The sequence below is a fragment of the Stenella coeruleoalba genome (assembly GCF_951394435.1).
Source record: "Stenella coeruleoalba genome assembly, chromosome: 12".
Classification (NCBI taxonomy): domain Eukaryota; kingdom Metazoa; phylum Chordata; class Mammalia; order Artiodactyla; family Delphinidae; genus Stenella; species Stenella coeruleoalba.
The window spans coordinates 22125254-22134323 of record NC_137158.1 but is presented as its reverse complement, the minus strand read 5'-3'; positions in this window follow the sequence as shown (position 1 = coordinate 22134323).

Genomic DNA, 9070 nt, shown 5'->3' with positions numbered 1-9070 from the left:
ATAAATAAAAGGAGACATCACCTAGAATTACATAAATTTATTAACGGAAGGGGAAAGCTTTCTGATTTGGGAAAGAAGGCTCGGATCTGGTCTCCTCCTAGCGCCATTTCAGGGACACAGTCATTTAAATGTACAGTTAATCCTCTGACATTGTTAGTGCCTTGAGATTCTAAGATGCAAGATACATGTGGCTATGGGTGATAAGAACAGATATGGATGCCGGTTTGCACGTACTTTGCTGATTTGAACTTTGTTGGGATAAAAGCTGTGTTAAACAAAATAGAATATCAGGTGCCCAGATTTTGGCATGGATTTATGTACAGTTTTGGCAAATGGATTTTGAATTTAAAACTTGTTCTCTCAAGCCAAATTGACTTTAATTTGAGGTTTAATTTTTAAAAGTTCACTGACATCTGGTATTAGTAGGCAATCTTCTGACAAATAAGTTAAATTTTAATGAAAAAGCTGTTTGTAACATGAAAAGGTGCTCAACATCACTAATCATTAGGGAAATGCAAAACCATAGTGAGATATCGCCTCATGCCTGTTAGAAGGGCTATCATCAAAAAGACAACAGGGGGCTTCCCTGGTGGCGCAGTGGTTGAGAGTCCGCTTGCCGATGCAGGGGATGCGGGTTCGTGCCCCGGTCCGGGAGGATCCCACGTGCCGCGGAGCGACTGGGCCTGTGAGCCATGGCTGCTGGGCCTGCGCGTCCAGAACCTGTGCTCCACGGCGGGAGAGGCCGCGGCAGTGAGAGGCCCGCGTACCGCAAAAAAAAAAAAAAAAAGACAAGAGGGACTTCCCCAGTGGCACAGTGGTTAAGAATCCACCTGCCAATTCAGAGCTTGCGCTCTAGAGCCCGCCAGCCACAGCTACTGAAGCCCGCATGCCTAGAGCATGTGCTCCGCAACAAGCGAAGCCACCGCAATGAGAAGCCCACGCACCGCATTAAAGATAGCCCCTGCTCACCGCTACTAGAGAAAGCCCGCGCTCAGCAACGAAGACCAACGCAGCCAAAGATAAAAAATAATTAATTAATTTTAAAAAGTAATAAGATAGCACCATCAATATTTAATAATATTTAACAGGACATCTGGTATTTGCTAGGATTAGGAGCTTTTCTATTTGATCGGATTGGCTGCATAAAACAAAGTTTCATCTGTGTGAAAATGCATTCAGATTTATGAAAGACAACTATTGTAATCAGAAGTTCCCAAAGTCTGCTCTAGGGACAATACTGGTGGTCTGTGAGCCTTCTCAAGGGAAGGGTACTTTTTTTCAGGCAAGAATTAATAGAATTAATCTTTGCACGGGGTCTAGACATGCGGGCTTCAGTAGTCGTGGCACACGAGCTTAGTTGCTCCGCAGCATGTGGGATCTTCCCACACCAGGGCTCGACCTGTGTCCCCTGCATTGGCAGGCAGATTCTTCACCACATTGTTGCGGTAATTTTTATAAAATGAATGCTGGATTATTTTCGCTGGCATCACGTCAAGTCAAAGTAGGTGACATAATTAATGTGGGTTCAGCATACAACTGTTATTTCAGCTGCAAATAACTGAAAGTAACTTGAGTGCAAAAGGATCTGTATTACCCCATGTAATTAAGTACAGGGAGGGGACTGGTTTGGGGAACAGTGAGATATGGGACATCCATAGATGCCAACAGGGCTCCCTTGTCTCATTTCTCTATGTGCTTCTCAGGTACACTCACTGCATGTCTTGGGTACATCCCTGCTGGCAGTTCCAGCCTCCTACCACGTTAAGGTACATCCAAGTGGAAAGGGAGCTTTTCTAATCACCCATTTATCAAATCTCATAAAAGAATTGTGACTGGCTTTCATGACCTTTGGGTCATGTACCCTTTCTCAGGACAAATTGTTGTGGACAGGAGGAAGGGATAGCAGGGCTGGCCCAGCCTGGGTCAAGGTCATGTTATCCCAGTTGTGGAGGAGACATTCTCTGGGGGTTGGGATGGGGTAGAGATGCTAGGAAGACAAAACAAGCAGACGTCCACCCCACAGGTAGACCTGCTTCCTGAGAAGTTACACAGAACTGAAAAGCAGCAGCTGGCAGGGACCATAGACTAGAGCTTTTCCACCGAGGGATGCTGCTTTCCCATGCTCACGTGGTGGTGAAGGGATGCCTTCTACTCACGGTGGGTGACTAAATGAGGTGGCCAGAGTGGAGGAAATGGGTGGGCCTGGTGCTGAATGCACAGGAGAGACTCCTGAGGGACTTGAACAAATAGTGTCGTTACCTGCCGTCATATAATTTATTTATTGTCTTTCTTCTCCTTTAGCATGTAAGTTCCATGAAGGCATGACTATGCCATGAAAGCTCCATGGAGCTTCATGTAAGCTGCATGAAGGCTCTACGTTTTGCTCGTAGCTATATTTCCAGACACATGAAGAGCTCCAGAAATATTCATAGAAGGGATGTTAAGTGGACAAGTGAGATGCTAAGGAGGAGGTACCATGATGAAGAGCAGCCAGCCAACGCATAGGGGCCTCTGGACCATGAGAGACACTTTCCCACAATGGGGTGAAAGTGAGATATTGTGAAAGGGGTCCTAGTGCAGGAGGGTAGAGCTGCCACGATGGGGCTGCAGGCCCCGCTTGTGAGAGGAAAATCAAAATGGAGTTGGTGTTGCTAAGAGAGCTCTCTCACATCGAGCCTGGAGGCCATCGAGAAAGTGTGACTTACGCATGTCTCAGCCTGGATGGAACCTGACCTTTGATCACTTACCGTCTAAAGCAGGCATTCAGAACATCTGCCCAGTGCTCCAGAAACTCAAGATATGTGTTGGACGCTTACCCTAAAATAACCAGTGACAGCCTATCCCTTATGGACAAATATTTCCTTTCCTGTATCAGAGTCAGTCATAATTCTTGAACAATCCTGTGGCTTTTGCTTTTATAAGCCCCTGACTCTTTCTCTTCCCCGGAACAGGCTTTTAGTTTTACCTGATTCTGTGTCTCCCAAATTGCAATTTTTTAAGACCCCCCCCAAAAAGTTCTTTGCAGCCTCGATACTGATTATTGTTGGACATCAATTCTGTAACTGTCTCTGACGGCACCCAGGGCTGCAGAAACAACTTCTCTCAACTGAGGCACAGATCTTTTATTCCTTTATCAACTTGTTCCCCTCTTTGGATAAAAACACACCAAAAAAACCCCAAGCCCACCCTTTTTCTTACTCTTCCACCTTTGCCCAAACCCAATTTCCAGAGAGGAGGGGAGCCCTCTGAGGTAGAGGGGGCCCAAGCAAGGCTTTGTGGCCAGCCCGTTTTCAATAGCCACGCCCTGGGGTGTGGAGGGCATAGGCCCTGAGGTTTTCGCCTGTAGGCAAATAAGTCAGTGAAATGTCAGTATCAATGTTCAAGTGACCTTATTTTTATCCAGATGCTAGAGAAAGTTGGGGATATTTGGGTTGTACGACTGAATAGAAACTGCTGTTCACTGTACATACCTTTGAAATAAAACAATTTTAATGTAGATGTAAAATGCAGTGTATTACCAAATTTACAAACGTTTAGAGAGAAGTCCCAGAGACTAACAGATGAACTCACAAGATGGCTTAGTGTTTCTGAAGTCTTGCCAGTTGGTCTGACATTCACATACCCTCAGCATTATCCTATATCGAGGGTTGGCAAACTTGAGCATGCGTCAGACTCACCTTTGTTAAAACACCAATTACAGGACCCCAACTCCAGCGTATTTCAGAAAGTAGGTCTGGGGTGGGGCCTGAGAAATTCCATTGCTGCCACTGCTGCTCCTTGGACCTCACCTTGAGAACCACTGACATTCATGATGGGTCACTTTCCTTCTTCATTTGCCAGATAAGACATAACTGCTTTTTGTTATATAGTTTCTACCCTGGGGAGAGAGAGGTGTCACATTTTAACTCATCTTAAGAAATTCCTCTGAAGATTTAAATGTCTGACCCAGTGAAGCCTCCAGCAAATCAGGGCTTCCCTGGTGGCGCAGTGGTTGAGAGTCCGCCTGCCGATGCAGGCGACACGGGTTCGTGCCCCGGTCCGGGAAGATCCCACATGCCGCGGAGTGGCTGGGCCCGTGAGCCATGGTCCCTGAGCCTGCGCGTCCGGAGCCTGTGCTCTGCAACGGGAGAGGCCACAGTGGTGAGAAGCCCGCGTACCACAAAAAAAAAAAAAAAAAAAAAATCAGACAAAACAATCATCTCAGACGGTGGAGACTTAAATACAGTTAAGTGTTGATCATAGGTCTGCATGGTTTGGGATCAGTGCAAATCTAATCAAGTGAGTGGGACAATTTTATTTGGAGGCAATGACATTTATCCTGAGAAGGTGCTTCCTAAGTTTCAAAAAATGCAAAGATTTGGACCTACTGCATAGTACAGGGAACTATACTCAATATTTTGTAATAACCTATAAGGGAAATGAATCTGGAAAAAAATATGTATGTATGCATAGCTGAATCACTTTGCTGTACACCTGAAACTAACACAACGTTGTAAATCAACTATAATCCAATATAAATAAATAAATAAATAGAGATTTTTAGGAAGATTAGAAACTCTATTCTAATTATTTTTAATGCCTTCCTTTTAGGGCATAAAACAAATAACTGAGTTACTTAGATGCATAAAATGTAATAAAGTCCTTTATTGTAACGGTCCTAAAAGGATGTTGTGTCATGGCTTAAACAAAAATGAAACGTCTCTTTAAGTTCAAATAAGAAAGATTCCCTTGTCTTCTATTTTCTTTAATTTCTTTCTTTTTTCTCTGTTCTTTCTTTAGTTTGAAAAAACTTGGAGCTTTTCCTCAGGTCATGTGGAAATTGTTACACAGCAGATGACACGCAGGGCAGATTATTTGTGGATTACAGTAAGTGTTTTTATTCTCAGGAAAGCTGTGAATGTGCTAAATTAAGGTTACCTGGTGACAAGCTAAGTGCTTTTCTGGATTAATGAGAACAGTTGTAAAAATCCACAGTGAAAAGGCAAATCTCCAGAAGAGGACAGCCTCCGTGTGAACAGGCGTCAGGGTTTCCTAATCTGAGCCAGAGGCTCGCTCTATTTCTCTTTTAGATCAGTCAGCCTCCACCTCTCACTTCAAGCAACCAAGAGTGTCTGTCTCTCTTCCAGCCATGCAGATGTAAAATGCAGCCTATTATAGATCTTACAAACATTTAGGGAGAGACCCCAGAGTCTAACAGAACATCGTGAACGGCATATTGTACAATGTTTGTTTGTTTGCAGAAGGGGTGTAGAGCTTTGATCAATACAATTGGATGGGCAGGCAGGGAAAGCATGCTCTGCCATTAGGTCCTGGAGGCCTGATGGAGTAAAGCAAAGTGACACAGGCACAGAATAACGGAAAGCAGGTGAATCAAGGATTGTGTAATTACGAGGAATTTTTTTCTTTTGTCCAGATTTTCTTTAATATTGTTGTTGTACTTACTTTCAATACCAATTATTTAATATAACCTGGTGCTAGAATTGAAGCCTTTCCTTTACTCACCTCTATTTTTTAAGTAATCTTTTTGTTTAATTGAAGGAAAGTATACAAATTCTAAGTGAACAGCTTGGTGGATACTCACAAAGTGTACACACTCAAGTGACCACCACCCAGAATAGGAGCTAGAATATCCCAGAAGAGCATCCCAGAACCACACCAAACCTCCTCTCTGTCACTATCCAACCCCTTCTCTGGCAACCGCTATTTCAACTTCTATCACCATATATTAATTTTTTAACTATTATGTTTTAAAATTCATTCATATTGATGCATTTATCAGTCTGTGGTTCATTTCCATTGCTATATAGTATTGCATTGTCCTGAGAAGTGAGATTTCCTGCCTCAGCATGAACTTAACTGATGGGACTGATAGCTGAGATTAGCCAGATTAGGAAGATACAATAGCAGATCAATAAAGAAGTTTACTGTTTGCATCAGGAAATTTTTGCCAACCGATTTCTATAAGCAAACAGTTTTCCAATCTGGGTAAACAACTCACTTATCAGGACAATTGTTTTCTCTTCATAAAACTCATCTGCAGAATGTTGCTTTGCTATGACCACCAATCCTAAAATATAGTGTCATGAACTTGACCTAGTCCCAACCAGTTTCCCACCTTGAAAGACCTGGCATAAACCTTGTGAGCCCAGAATCCCAAATCCTACAAATACTCTTCCCTAATTTCCCCACTTAGAGACACTACCAAGACTGTAAGCTGTGCTTGATCAACAAGGAGGTTGACAATATGAATACATCACAATTCATGTACCCATTCTTATGTTGGTGGCCATTTGGGTGTTTACAGTTTGAGACTATGATGAATAATGCTGTTATGAATGTTAGTGTATTTTGATGCACATATGTATACAGCTGGGATTGGAATTGCTGAGTCATCAGTGGGTGTATGTTCAATTTTATTACATTTAACAGTTTCCAAAGTGATTGCACCAATTTATACTCTCACCAGCAGTATATGCATATTCCTACCAAAACTTAATATTGTCTGTCTTTTTAATTTTAGTCATTTTGGCGGGTGTGTAGTGGTACTCCCCCAACAATCTTTCTTCTCGTTCTCAAACGCCTGACAGAGGTCATTACACATGCTGGGTTTCCTTTTCAGATTTTCCAAAAGGCTAGAGATGGTGAACAGTCCCTGGGGTTCAGGCTGTGGCTGTGAAGCATTGGCTCTGGGTGCCATAGTCTTACTTCTATGTACAACCATATGCAGGCTGTGTGTAAAATTAACTGTGTTTATTATACTGCAAGGAGCACAAGGTAAGCATACGTAGGCATCAAAACTTAGAACGGTTGTCAATCCACAGACATTAAGCCCTGAATGGAATTTAAAGTGTGTACTTCTCTGAACCACAAAAAAATATGTCCAAGGTACTTTTTTATCTGCATTGGGTTTTGTTGTGATTTTTTTTAAGTTTAGTCAAGCACTGGAGGAAGTATTTGACCTAATTATTTCATCGTCTATAGTTATGTATGTTTGTCTTAATATTTTTACCCATCTATTCAGCTGAAATAACCAACAGCTCCTACTTTTAACCTACTGAGATCCCCTTTCATGCGGGAATCTCAAATCATTTCATCAACTATTATTCATTACTTGCCTTTTCAATCCTAAATTTAACTAACATTTATTAAATGCCTATTACATGTCAGACACTGTTACCCAGTACTTGCACACTGCTGCGAGACAATCGAGCTAACAATTACAAGCACATAATGAAGTTACAGTTGCAATGAGTATTCCAGCCACCGTGGGGTGGGAGATCCTTACTCATGTATGTATTTATTTCTATTTCATATTATTAATCTCTAGGGTACATTTACAGATTTCTATAGATCTTCTATACACAATGGGATTTTGTTGCCTATATTTGTGTCTCCAATCTAGAATTTAACTATTAAAATAATATTATTTTTTGGAAGGGTGGGGAGGCATGCAAGTGATTAAATTAGGAACTATTTGGCAAAAATTGATGGAGAAGATACACATTTGTTGTTTATTCCCCAACATCTGCATTAACGATTACATGCACACAAAGCCATTCATATTATTGCTTTTCTTAAAGAAAATTCAAATAATAAGGGAAGAGAGATGAAAACCTAGGCTTATCTGGCATACAAGTGTAATATTTGTTTAGAGGACATGGCTTGATTAACTTAGAGCCCCCTCAAACCCTGAAAGCTTTGAAAGCCTGGTGGCTAGACTGATGCTAGGGAATATGTGACTTTCTTTTTCTTAGGAAAAACAAGATCTCAAACATTTCCTGGACGTGGAAAATGCTTAGAAAATATTTGATGCTTTAAGTGCAAATACTGAAAATGCGAGTGCTTTCAGTGACCTGGGGGGACATGCGGTGCCTAGATGGGGCCGGAGCTGTGTCTCTGCTGACGGCCGCCTGGTGTGGGACAAGCCCATCGTGCAACTGGGTCCAGAAAGGGCTGATTTAGCAGTGGTTACAATCAGGAAATGATGCTCACATTTTCCCTTGAAAAATGTTGAAAACTCATTTTAGGTATAGAAATGGGACCTTTCTGATGCCTCGGCTATTCTGTACCCACGAAGCATTTTTCCTCAATCCTTCCCTACATCAGTCAGAAGTTAAGACGAAGCACCAGGGTAAGAGGCAGCCACAGAACCCTTCAGCTTATTCTCACCAGAATGCGAAACCTCAGAAGCACTTGATATTGCTCCCATCAACCATTACCGAGAAATATTTAGGGAGGGGACAGATAAATTAGGAGTATGGGATTAACATATACACACTACTATATGTAAAACAGATAAGCAACAAGGACCTACTGTATAGCACAGGGAGCTATACTCAATATTTTGTAATAACCTATAAGGGAAAAGAATCTGAAAAAATACGTATGTATGACTGAATCAGTGTGCTGTACACCTGAAACTAACACAATATTGTAAATCAACTATACTCCAATAAATAAATACATAAGAAATATTTATTGTGTTCCTGGAGTTGCTCTAGATGCTAAAAACTCCCATGAGCTCCTGGTATAACTGAGAATTGCCATGTTAGAAAGAGATGAGTAGGGACTTCCCTGGTGGTCCAGTGGTTAAGACTCTGCGCTTCCACTGCAGGGGGCGCAGGTTCAATCCCTGGTCAGGGAACTAACATCCCACATTATAAGAATGAAATTAGAGGTGACTCTCTCCCTGAGTCGGCCCGTGTGTCTCTCTACATGTACCCCTTTTCCTCCTAATAAGCACTTGATTTAAAAAAAGAAAAAAAAAAAGAACGAAATTAGAACACTCCCTAACACCATACACAAAAATAAACTCAAAGTGGATTAAAGACCTAAATGTAAGGCCAGATACTATCAAACTCTTAGAGGGAAACATAGGCAGAACACCCTCTGACATAAATCGCAGCAATATCTTTTTTGACCCACCTCCTAGAGAAATGGAAATAGAAACAAAAATAAACAAGTGGGACCTACTTAAACTCAAATGCTTTTACCCAGCAAAGGAAACCATAAACAAAATGAAAAGACAACAGACAGAATGGGAGAAAATATTTGCAAACAAAGTGACTGA